The 11832-nt window shown below is 44.6% G+C and overlaps 1 long non-coding RNA gene across 1 annotated transcript in view; it reads left to right on the forward strand.

The window, feature by feature from the left end:
• Nucleotides 1-3423, forward strand: part of LOC117605658 (uncharacterized) — a 73107-nt gene extending 69684 nt beyond the window's left edge. Inside the window, exons 5-6 of the long non-coding RNA XR_004581764.2 lie at nucleotides 1113-1210; nucleotides 2094-3423. This is a non-coding gene — a long non-coding RNA (uncharacterized LOC117605658). The remainder of the gene's footprint in view (nucleotides 1-1112; nucleotides 1211-2093) is intronic.
• The last annotated feature ends 8409 nt before the right edge of the window (nucleotides 3424-11832 follow it).

Consider the following 11832-nt stretch of genomic DNA (forward strand, 5'->3'; position numbering starts at 1 on the left):
CGTAACCGAGTGCCATTTGCGGGACCTCGAGCGAAGAACGAAGATCCTTTGTTTCCCTTCAGCTATGTTCGAGTCAATTTAAAGAGCCCTTTAAATTAATAAACCACCAGAGATTAGTGATTTATCCCTTTTGTGATTTCTTTCTTGAGTATCAAGCGGATTTCTTGAAACGACGCGACGAAACCTTAACGTGGGTTGAAAATAATCGAAAGAAAAATGATGAGAATGATCTCGCCAACGGATTCAGGGTCGCCGATACCGACAAAAAGCAGTGTTTTTCCGAGAGCGAAAAACTATTTTGTGCTTTTACCGGAGCCACTCTGACGACACATCATTTTTCAACGGCACCCTGTCAGACGATCAGACAAGGAGAGGCGTAGCGTTGGTAGCCGACGTCCACGTCAAACGTCAACGCAGTCTTTAATTCTTTATTTTTTTTTACTTATTCTTCTACCCTTTCTTCTTATTCTGTATTCTCTATACCGGAAGTACCATCCGGAAGGTCGGTGATGCACGGGTCTTAGACTCTTCCCTTTATGAAATGAATGCTCTTCGTTTTTCCAAGGTGAATCTATCTTCAATTATTCAGAAAAATGTTATAAATCGTATACTTTTCGAAAAGTTCTAATTGTCAATCGATTTAGAGAAAGATCGCAAGTGGCCCCATAGACTGGGCATTGGTTTTCGTAGCAGCCTTCGAGAGGCGAGCGTAGGTGATGGATGGATGGGCTTCTGCTCGAACAGTTTCGTCTATACGAGCCACGTACCGTTTCCCCAATTAAACAATTGCATTCGCATCCATCCATCCGTCTGTCCCATTTGTGAGATCGTGGCAACGGGACCCTCTCCCTTCCCTTTGTGTTTCCCTTTGTTCGACTCGTTTCGTTTCCGTTTTTCTTGCCTTCTTTTTTTTTTACGAAGCTTGTACATCCTGTCCACGGAGATTGCCGTCTCGAAAAAATGGTTTACAATTAAATTGCACCGGGCTACAATACGGCAGCTACGTGACAGTGGATCGGAAACGATCGCGTAATTTGTACTTGAACGCCTCAATTTCATGCAAATGCATCTGCCCGCCAATTTCGTACTAACCATACTTATTCTGTTTTCAGGTTCTTTACGAGAGGACGAGAATTCGGTCAGCGATTGCGAGGAATTTTAAACGATCCGAGGACACATAGAGGCAGTAGGAGCATAGAACAATTTTTACGTAAGAATAAATTACTACTTTATGACGCTGAATGCTATGATAATCATCGATGATCGACACCAGAAATTCAACATAGGTAACGTAACGATTGAAAATAATTAAAATTTTAAGTAGAATTAATATTACATCAATTTCGCAAGGTGCCAAATGAAAAGTTTAAATTATAAAATAATATACCTCGTTTAGTACAAGTGTACACACTTGTAAAGGGTTATAATATCAAAATTTTCCATGTAAATATGTAATTGGACATTCGGTATTATCCGAGGCACGCAATAACGACGTTCCTTCGATGAAATAACGCGAAATTGATGGTCGAAGCAAAAAATCACCGGCCAGCTACGAAAGAGAGACGAAGATAGAAGACGCGATGCAACGGCGTGTAATCCGTAATCATAATTCAAGGTGGCTACCGGTTCCGTTGTAACCGATGACTGCTAGCTGGCCCGTCACGTCTCCCCGTCCATCTCCTGAAATCACGGCTCTCCACGGAATTTTATGTAAAATCCAATGCGGCTGTTAGTTTATGCAGGTAGCATACATTGGCGGTGGTCCCACGAACGTGCCCTACGTACCAAACCTCGCTCTTCGCCACCCTTTTTCTCTCGTTTCTTTCCCTTCGTCACCCCTCCACCTTCTGTTCCACCTTCGACAACCCTCGATCCCGATTCGAAGCGATTTCGAGGCGTGATTTAACCATTCCAACATTCATCCTTCGCTTCCTAATATTTCTTGCTGGTTTCAAAAATTTGGAAATTAACAAACTATTCGTACCCTTAATAATTAATTAAAGCTTCAACGATTGAAAAGGGGTTAAATTCCTAGTGTCGGTCATCAGATCTTTATATCGCTCGAATGACAATATGTCGCATTGTTTCAAAAGATTGCCTTAATATCCGTTTATACTGGATCGAGGCTCGCATCAGGCTCTTCCCTCTTGGACGAAGAAATTTCGCCACGCTACCATGGAAGCAGTTGGCGCGATCTGTGAGCAAAATCTTCCGGGGCTGTTCGAGAAGGAGAGGAAAGTAAAGGAAGAATGAAGAGGGAAAGAGGAGAAAGAAAGAGGTTCGCTCGTGCGACGAGGTATACAAGGTTGTAGCATGGTACCGGTTACATGCAGCCGGCTGTAATAGGGTGAGAGGAGCCGTAGGGTGAGCAGCCTCGGACTTGACTAATGAGGCGGCGCGTCCTCGACGTTATTAGATCGCCGAAAGAGTTTTTGAGGATGGCCCGGCTCCGTCCATGGACGAATCCACCGCGAAGGATGGGTAATGATACGGCTGGACCCCGTTTCTTATTTGTCAAACGTCAGCCGCAAAGACGTTGCCCGGTTGTTTTTGGGCCAGAAGGAAGTCTTGCCTCTTCTCGGAATGATAATCTACTTGCAAATGCGACCGGCTATCTTTCTTTCTCTTCTACCGCAACACGTTCCTCTCTCCGTTTCTCTTGTTCATGCCGTGTTTGTTCTGGCCGCTGTGTAACGGGGATGAAGGAACGTTGAAGGAAGCTGGGCCACGTCGCTTTCCGCAGCCTCTGTTACGTAATTATCAATAATCACCAGGTTAAGGGACACGTCGGGGGAGGGAGGAAAGGGAAACGGAGCTGGTAGCTTGAAATTAAGCGTTTCCACGCGAGGCGGTTTTCTTTATCATGTAGATTGCTCGAGGGAATTAGTTTGTTGGTTAAATCACGCGATGGTATAATAGAATTCTCGATGAATTTGCAATAGATAATGAATCATATTTTTGGTAATAAGTACGTTAATTGTTGAGAAACGAAAGGTATGCGAGCAAGTCGTCGTTCCGAGACGGGCAACGTCGTGTCGGTACTCGTTGCACCTTAATTAACGTTTTAATTGTATCCTTCATGTATGAACAGTGGCCGTTCCACTCTGCGATGCACACTAACAAACCTAATTTCCGTCTGAAGAACGAAACCGCGTTCTTATCTGCCAACACGTCGCTGAACATGCTTACTGATTTCGTTATTTCATTCTGGAATTAATTCATTCTTATCTTTCTTGTTACGAAGCTTCTGATCAAATTCAAGTCCGAAACCTATGATCGTTGTTGAGATTCGTCGCGAGACCCAAATAATCCCTCACATGGATGGAAGTTAACGAAACAGGAAACGAGGTATATTAAACGGGTAGATCGAAAGAAGAAACGAAGAAGAAACTCGAGGATAAGGAGTGGGACGAGGTCGTGAATATAGTGGGAAAAGGGGAGAAAGAAAAGAAAAGAAAAGAAAAGAAAAGAAAATAAAATTAAAAAAAAAAAAAAAAAAGAAAAAGAGGAGAAGCGAGTCGAAAAGGGCAGCCGTGGTAGAGCCGCTTTCGCCTCGGCGAATGAAATTGCCCCGGCAATCGGTGGTTGCTTATTAGCGTTTGACGTTCGATTAGTCAAGTGCACCGTCCAAGATCCGCCGTTTGAAGGCTCCGTGGCTCCTCCCATTACCGGTTCCCGTGGGTCCTGTTCATCGGCCAACAACCACGCGTCCACCAGGCGACCGGGCACAACCGGGCACGTAGCATCATCATTCTTCTGCCATCCGAGAGAAAAGAGAGTCTTTCGCGTTCTCCGAGGTTTGCGCGGGCATACCTTGTAATTACGTTAACCGTACTACTGCCAGCAAGGTAATAGCACGAATTAGTTGCACTTCAATGTTTCCTTCGATGCGTTCGAAATCTTCTTCGCCAGTCTTTTCTCTTTGTATACTTTACCGCATTCCACGGCTTCGTCCACCATCTCTTGCGATACTTTTTCCCTCCGGTCACGCTGACATCCAGAGATTAGGAGAGTTTCTTGTCCGCTTTCTGAATCCTCTTAGGCGGAGGAGGTTCTGCTGCTTCTTTTATCTTCTTCTTTCGTTTAATTTAACGAGAGGCTTTTTCCAATCGTAATCGTCTACAAATATTTGCAATAATATTTCAATATCCCATGCCAATCTATGCTCAAGCACTCTCCAGGTCTTCTTAGATCGTTGTTCGAGGAAAACAGACAAGATTCCGTCCTGAAAGAAGGTAATTTATAGCTGGGAACGGGGAAAAAAGCTCAGCTTCCCGGAGTACAACGCGTTATTAATACGTTTTAAAGAAATGTCCAAGATTAATTTGCGAAACGAGTCGCTATTGAAGTTCTTGCCCGCGGCCTCATTAATCTTATCCAGAGAGCAGGGAGACAGAGAGGGGTGGAGGGAAAAAAATTATTTTGTAGAATGTTCGGTGTAATAACAGGGAATCCTGTCGCCGGCACGCCTAGCCAGGGAACACCGTCCCACTATTAATTCATGTCTCAAGTTTTCAAGTAAGAAATTAATGTCTCCATACGTGATTCGTGGATCCCCGTGGCCGACTCTTGTTCTTTCTTCAGGGTGGTTCGTTGTTGAAAACTTTCCACTCGAACGATATTAATATGTCTGAGTATTTCGTTGAGCGCGAAACTTCTTTAAGAAAAAAAAAAAAAAAAAAAAAAAAAGAGGAAGTAGAAGGAAAGTAAGCTTTCTTGCACGTTCACTTGGTGCTATTTTAATAATAATAAATCAAAGATAAAAGAATGAAAAATATTAAATGATATTGACGCGAATTCTTTGTCCGATAAAACGAAGAACAGCCACGTCATTAATCACTGTACGCGTTGTCTCTTAAGAAACACTTTTCTTTGTCAACTGGACGTATTTATTCGACGCTTGAGGTAGCCGAGCATCGCGGTAGGTAAATCCTGGTTGCGTAGGAGGATCGCAGCTGGACGAACGTACGAAAAGCTCGATCCAATGGAAAGCAAGTAACCAGAGAAGAGTTTTAATTCCATGGTCCGAACGTCGTGGGTTTATGTACGGTTCGCTCTGGTGGCGTTCTTTTTGAAAAAGCGAACGCCGAGATAATGGAACGTAATGTAGCGTGAACCAGCGCCGCTACCTTGCTTCAGCTTTTAAACGCGTCGCGAATATCTATACCGGGTGTTCCTCAAATAAAGCGCAATATCGAATTTTACTGTACAAATTTCTAACGACGATTCTTGAAATCGTACGATGATCACAGAAACTTTGAGATCCATAAATTATAAAATGATGAGGTGTAAGCTTCTCCATCATTCGTCGGTTGTTTCACGTATGAAATTCTTTAAAATCATGTTCCCCGATAAGCATCCCGTAGTCAAATCGCTTCTTGTCAAGTTTAATCCCATCGAGTATCAAGGAACCGGTTCTTTTAGTCGGTAATTGCAAAAAATCCGGCATTTCTTCGCCGTCCACCCGGTAGGAAAGTTTCACGTGTGGGGTACCTTAATGATGCACCCGGTTGGATCTCACGAAAAGTCCACTCTCATCGTGCATGGTGACCAGCCATTGAACGAAGTTTTTTGCTCGACTCCAAGTACAAGACAGAGCCAGAAAGGAGAGCAATCATTGATACTCGATCCTCATTCACCATCTTTATAAAAAAATTTCAGTTTTCCAAAAAATCATGCGTACCATTGTTCCTTAAAATTCTAAATTATAAAAAGTTCTCTCTGAAAGCGTAGGGGTAGCTCTAGCGTGAACTCGGCTATTTCTCGTTTGGCAAAGACTCGCCGAATTCGAAATCATAATTTTAATGAAAGCGGTACGCGAACTCCGAAAATAATGGTCAACATTTCCTGCCCGTATTATTTCTGGGAGGCGCGGCGGGGGTGCAGGGATTTACGGGAAGCGAATGGAAGCAGAAAATTAACGATTCCAGGCAGAACGGTGGATGGGGTAGGGGTTGGGGCCCGCTGGAAGTTTTTCTTAGTATTTTAATATAAATGCGGCTACGACGGCCGACTTGGCCTCGCGCGGGGAGGGCCGGTTGTTTGCGGCAGTTTGTGCCAAGCTAAATGAAGAATGAAGCTGAAATTATTTGGTGGAAAACAGTGAAACAGGATGTGGAAACGACACCGCGTAGATTTACAGAGGCTGGTGCACGCGTCTCGGCCCGGGGGGGCTGGAACTGGACGAGGACAAGAACATTTTTAAACGGGTCTCCATCTCCTCGTCCTTCTTTTACGCTGGCAATTATAATTTTTCGCCAACTGGCGAATCTGATAGATTCATGGCCCTCTCATTAATTTCCATCTTCCTTTCTGTACGGATCTTTCGTTTCTTCGATGAAAATTCAACTTGTAGGATTCCTAAAAGAAACCACGATGATCGAGTAATCGAATAATATTTTTAAAGGTTTGAAAGAGAAATGAAAATTTCCAAATTAGAAATCAAAGAATTTCCATTGTGGTTGGTGCATAGTTTATCCGAAGGGATGGTTCATTTGACCTACCCTCGAAGGGGATGCAAGTCGTGGTATCTTTAATCAGTAGCGATGAGAAAAATTGACGAGAATGCTCGAGAGCTTCTCTCTTTCTTCGTTCTTGCTTCATATTCGCGCCGGAAGTATCCCCCACCCCCATAGTCGACCAAGGGAAGCACCCCTTACCCAACGTTGGATTCTTAGCTTTTTACCGGGAACCAATAATGAACTTTTTTTTTCCTCGGTATAAAACTTGATTTGTAACAGCCTCTCTTTCCACCCCTTCCTTTCTTCTCTGTCTCAGCCTTCTCGTTGTTGGCCTAGCAAGCACCCCTAAAGACGGCGAGAAGCGTCTCATTCTCGGTTGCTGATATCACTCGCGGCATTGCTCATTACTCACGCCGTCTTATCATCCTTACCCCCCATAGAGACACCCTTGCTTCGCTTACCACACCTTTGCCATACTTTTTAGCCGTTCCTTTCTTTTTTCTGATTCTTACAAAATCCTGTTTCGACCACTTTTGGAAGGGGAAGCATTTAAAGCTTGGTTTGCGGTTGACAGTATTATTTTATTGTATATATTCTGTATATAAAAAAAAGAAAATTGAACAAAGAATAGTAAGACAAGATCTAATTTGATCGTTCTTTTTCCTATAGCTGAGGTACAATCGTTGATTTCCGTCCCTTTTCAGAACCACAGCCCCTTCGAATCGTGTATCACCTTCTATCTCAACCATTACCAGATTTCGTTAAGGTTGAATCGAACTCCTCCACCTCTCTCGTTCAACTTTCAACCACGATGTTCGCTCGATAGATCAATTGACAATGTTAGTACCCAAGCAATCGTTGCCTTCTCTTCTTTCAGCCCTATCTGCCTGTACGAGCATTAAATTTACTGCGCCCTTGATAGCAAAGTGGAGCGCACGTTCCCTTGATTATGTGCTTCGTCGAATGCTTGTTTCCAACGACAAATTCTTTACCCTCCCTCCTTTTATTTCTATCGGTTGATTTCACCTGAATAATTAACAAATTTTTGTTAAATTTGAGAACCTTTCACGAACAAAAGCTGAGACAATACAAAAGCTTAGATATTTTCTGAAGGCAGATTACCGTCGTTTGGTTTACAACCACCCAGAAGAGGGGTAATTCCCTCTCTTCTCTCGCTATCGGACTCGGCCGGTCGAGATACGAACCAATAAGTATCGAGCTAGGGAGAGAAGAAGCCGCTCGCTGAATATTTCTTATCAGTAAATTAGCAGGCTAGGTTGCCTGGCCGCTCTCGAGCTTCTTCGATGCTGATGAGCAAGGACACCCAGGAAGCGACAAGTATCCATCACCTTGCATCTATCGGGGATGAGTTTCTGATAGGAAACATTGTCCTCGTTGCAACCTTTCTTTGATAAGCGCAATGAAGTAATAAATCTAGAGGTTCGATATCAAAGTCGCTATGCATTTTATCGAACTCCGATTCCATTTGGAGAGAAAAATGTAAATGTTGTTATCTAGTTATCAACGTTTTTGAGACACTCTATAGGGCCGAATATTCCTAAATGATATAAGACGCGGTTAAATCTTTCGGAGTCGAGAAGAACGGTAGAAAAATCAGGTCATATCGTGGCCGTTCACGGATTCTTTTTCCCTCCCCTCGCCGTCGACGCGTCTCCGCTGTGTCAGCCTCCATAGAATTCGGCGCGGCAGATAATCTGAAAGAAGACGAAAAGGGATGGCTTTCCGCGCATCAGCAACGACGCTGGCTGGCTGGCCGACCGCGTTGCACACTCCCGTGAACAGTTCATTTATTATGCGGTTAGTTATCGCGTCTTTTCGTCTGATTTCCCTGCCAACAATGCGCCGTCACCGGCGCAGACAGCTCCCTTAGCGTTCTTAGAGGTAAACTTCTCTTTCCCGCTGCCAGCGACGTTTTCTCATCCGCCACTCTAAGTGACGCTCACCGACGACACGCCATACGTCACCACCGCAGTTCGCCCTAGCCTCGTTTTCATCCCTTTCCACCCTCGCACACGTATACCGTCTTTCGACGCTTTCCACCGTCGCATTTACTTTACCCCTTTCTCGTCGCTCCTTCTTTTTTTCCACCTTTCTTCTTCGCTTTGACGCAGTTGTCGAACGACGGAGTCAGTTCGCGTGTTGAGTTACGATCGGTTGACTCGGTGGGGTGGAGTTTGCTCGGTTCATATATTTCCTGAAACGCGGAGGAACGACGCCAATCGTGCGAGAAACGCGACTGATCGACCTTCACGGTCGTTCATTTCATTTATTTATGGGAATAGGAAAGATATAAAGGGAGATAAATGAAATTTTTATAGATTTCAGTATAATTAGAGTTTTTATTAATCAAGTTTGAACAATCCACTTTCGTTAAACGTGTAAAGCTCTCCTTACACCCGTGATCGAGGTCTGAAATCTTGTTTAATTGATCGCTCGATCTATGCCGGAAGTGGTCACGAGGATCAAGCACCGTTAACGGTACACGTGCTCGACTGAAATTCTCCCGTTCGAGTAGTGGCAAAAATAAAGGGGCCCGCAGGATGAGCTTTCCCGTTACACGCTGCCTCTCACGAATCCTCTTTAAAAATTTTTTACGGACACTCGAGAAAAATAGCCGCGAATCGAGAGACGAAGAGAAGGCGATGAGATGCGCGAGGAGGGGAAGGCTAGACGAACGGAGTCGGTGGAACAGAGTGATGGATGAACGCTGGCCCGTTTTCTCGGACGAGCCTCGCTGGACTGACATGTTTATACGAAGGCTGTCTGTAAAGGTGCCCGTTGCTTTGCTTTCCTGCTCCTCTTTTGTAAACGCGCACCTATGTACACCCCCGTTCATAAGTCATGGGACACTTATTACCTTCAACTTTGCGTTTCAATTTTAAATTCAATTTCTCTCGAGAATCTAAATATGTCCACAAATATTTTTATAACATAGAACGCTGTTTATCGAACGTTGCTGGTTCATTCAAAAATTTCTTAATAGGGTTAAGATTCAACGAGTAGGGTGTACATCGTATTAATCTTCGAGATAAATAACTAAATTTTTCATGTAGATGATCCAAATTTATTCTAAAATTGTACGACGTCCCATGACTTATGGACGAGAGTGTATGTCTCGAGCAAAGCGTCTTTCGCTCACGATTCACGAGCGTGTCGTCTGAGCTCGCGGTTGCTCGCGACGAGGGCCACCGAAAAGGGGAGCTTAAACGGCAAATAATACAGTCGTGTGATTAATTAAAGGTGACGTTTGCCCACCTACGAAGCTCGAAACACCATCTCGGATCATCCTTTCCTCGCCATTGTCCGTTACCTCACTTGGTAACCTACATATCCGACTGTACGAAGCCGCCAGCTCGCATTGTACTCACCTGGCTTGAATGATAGCCAGCCCTTTGATTTCTCGAATTTAGCGCTAGTCGCTCGAGATGGGACAACTACGCGCGATTAATAACCCTGCTTTCCATTTGAGATACGCGTCACTTTCCTGCGAAGGGTGTTGTGTATAAGGAACGTGCGTCGCGATTGTGACTTCGAGGAGATGCTTAGACAGACTGGATTAGGATAAGCGGATCTTCTTTGATAATGCCTGTGTGTTTCTATGGCGAAGAGAGCTCGTGCATTAGATTTGTAACGTGTTCCAGCTAGATTATTGATGATAGACGTAGAAATGTTTGTTTTGGTAATACGAAACGTAGAATGTTCCATAACTCTCTATACATAAAACCATCGAGAAACTATCACTGAAAGCGAACAATAGCGGAAGTTGTCTATACGAGTTTGATCCAGAATCTCTTTCACCTAGAAAGATCGTCGATCCCTATTCCGATGGAACAGTCGGTACAAACGGTATTCCATACTCGACATTTCGAAGCACGGATTCGCAGAACGTGCACAGGGCTGCTTTTCAACAGTTTCTGCCAATAAATACAATGGACCGCGTTATGGCCGCGGATCTACAGCAGGATCTACGAGCATTTGAATCTGAATCAGACGTTTCTTGCGGCTGGTCTGCGAATACGATTCCGAAAGATTCCGTCGGTGATCCTGGATGAATAATGGATGGATAATATTAAGAGAGGGCCGGCTGTTACTTGTATAAATGGTATATAATACAAGCTTTCCAGTGGTGGGATTTCACTCTCCTTTCCGGAGACTTTCCCGAGGGGGATCGAAGGATTTTTATTGAAATCGATGCACTGGGTATTATCAGGTGAAATAATCTGAATTAAAAAACAGTGAAGACATTCGTCACAGAACTAGTAAAGTTCCTTTAGGACACTGGAAGGAAATCGCACGTAGAAACAAGAGAACAATCCGCAATAACCCTTACGTCCCTCCGCGTAGAATATAACGGATTCTTAAACCGCCGGCTGGCGAGCCATAAAGGCTAAACATTAGGAGCCGCGAAATTTATCGAGCACGCGTACCAGCACCGTCCGGCCCGAGTGCCGACTTTTTCTTCGGGCTAAACTGTAGAAAAATTGAAATGGGCGAGGCGAAAGAATGAATAAAGATCAGATGAGAAAGGGGTGGCTCGGAGGGGTTGGTGAGATCGTTGCTGGCACGTAAACCGGCAACTCTGTTGCCCCTACGAGTAACCAAGAGGGGCGAGGTCGTGCACGCGAATGATATTAGGTAGAAACGCATGAACTTTGATATATTTTTGGGGGGGTGGAAGCCGGCCACGGGGATGGAATACCGTGGCGGAGGGAAAAGGGGACAAACGACACCATTCCGCGGCAAGTATCCGAACTATACGTGACCTGCAATTCTCTCGAGTGTTGCTTTCTACCGGGAAGATCGATTTGCAAGATCAAGGAATTTAAGGTGAACTTGTCACATATATCTTCAATCGATCAATCATGAACGACCTCGCACTAAAATATCCACGAAGTACCGGAAAAGTTAACAACATCTAAGGAATCGGTTCGATGATCCCCGGACACGGTTACAGGGAGAAGTGGTGAGGCAGAAGAATCAGCGGGAGGAAGTTCTCCTCGACTGTTGGGAAACGGAGGGAAAATGTGGCCGTTAGCTCTTCCGGTCGAAGTGGAATGCATCGAACAGTGACCCGCGGAAACGGTGCAAGAATTCCAGTGGAACGAGAAGAAGGAACGGAATAAGAAGAAAGGAGGAGCGAAAGAGAGAAGGGAGAAGCAGCGGAAAGCGGAAAACAACGGAAAATAAAGCAACGGAAGAATCGCGTCGCTGGAAAAAGAATGAGGGCGCTGTCAGCTGGTGGAAATTATTCTGATTATGCTAATTCCGGTTCTGTTCCACTCCTTTACCCAGCCGTCCCCCAGACCCATTGCCTCCCTGCTGCTGTCTGCGCCATCTTTCATGCCTGATA

The sequence above is a fragment of the Osmia lignaria genome, chromosome 14, assembly GCF_051020975.1.
Source record: "Osmia lignaria lignaria isolate PbOS001 chromosome 14, iyOsmLign1, whole genome shotgun sequence".
Lineage (NCBI taxonomy): Eukaryota > Metazoa > Arthropoda > Insecta > Hymenoptera > Megachilidae > Osmia > Osmia lignaria.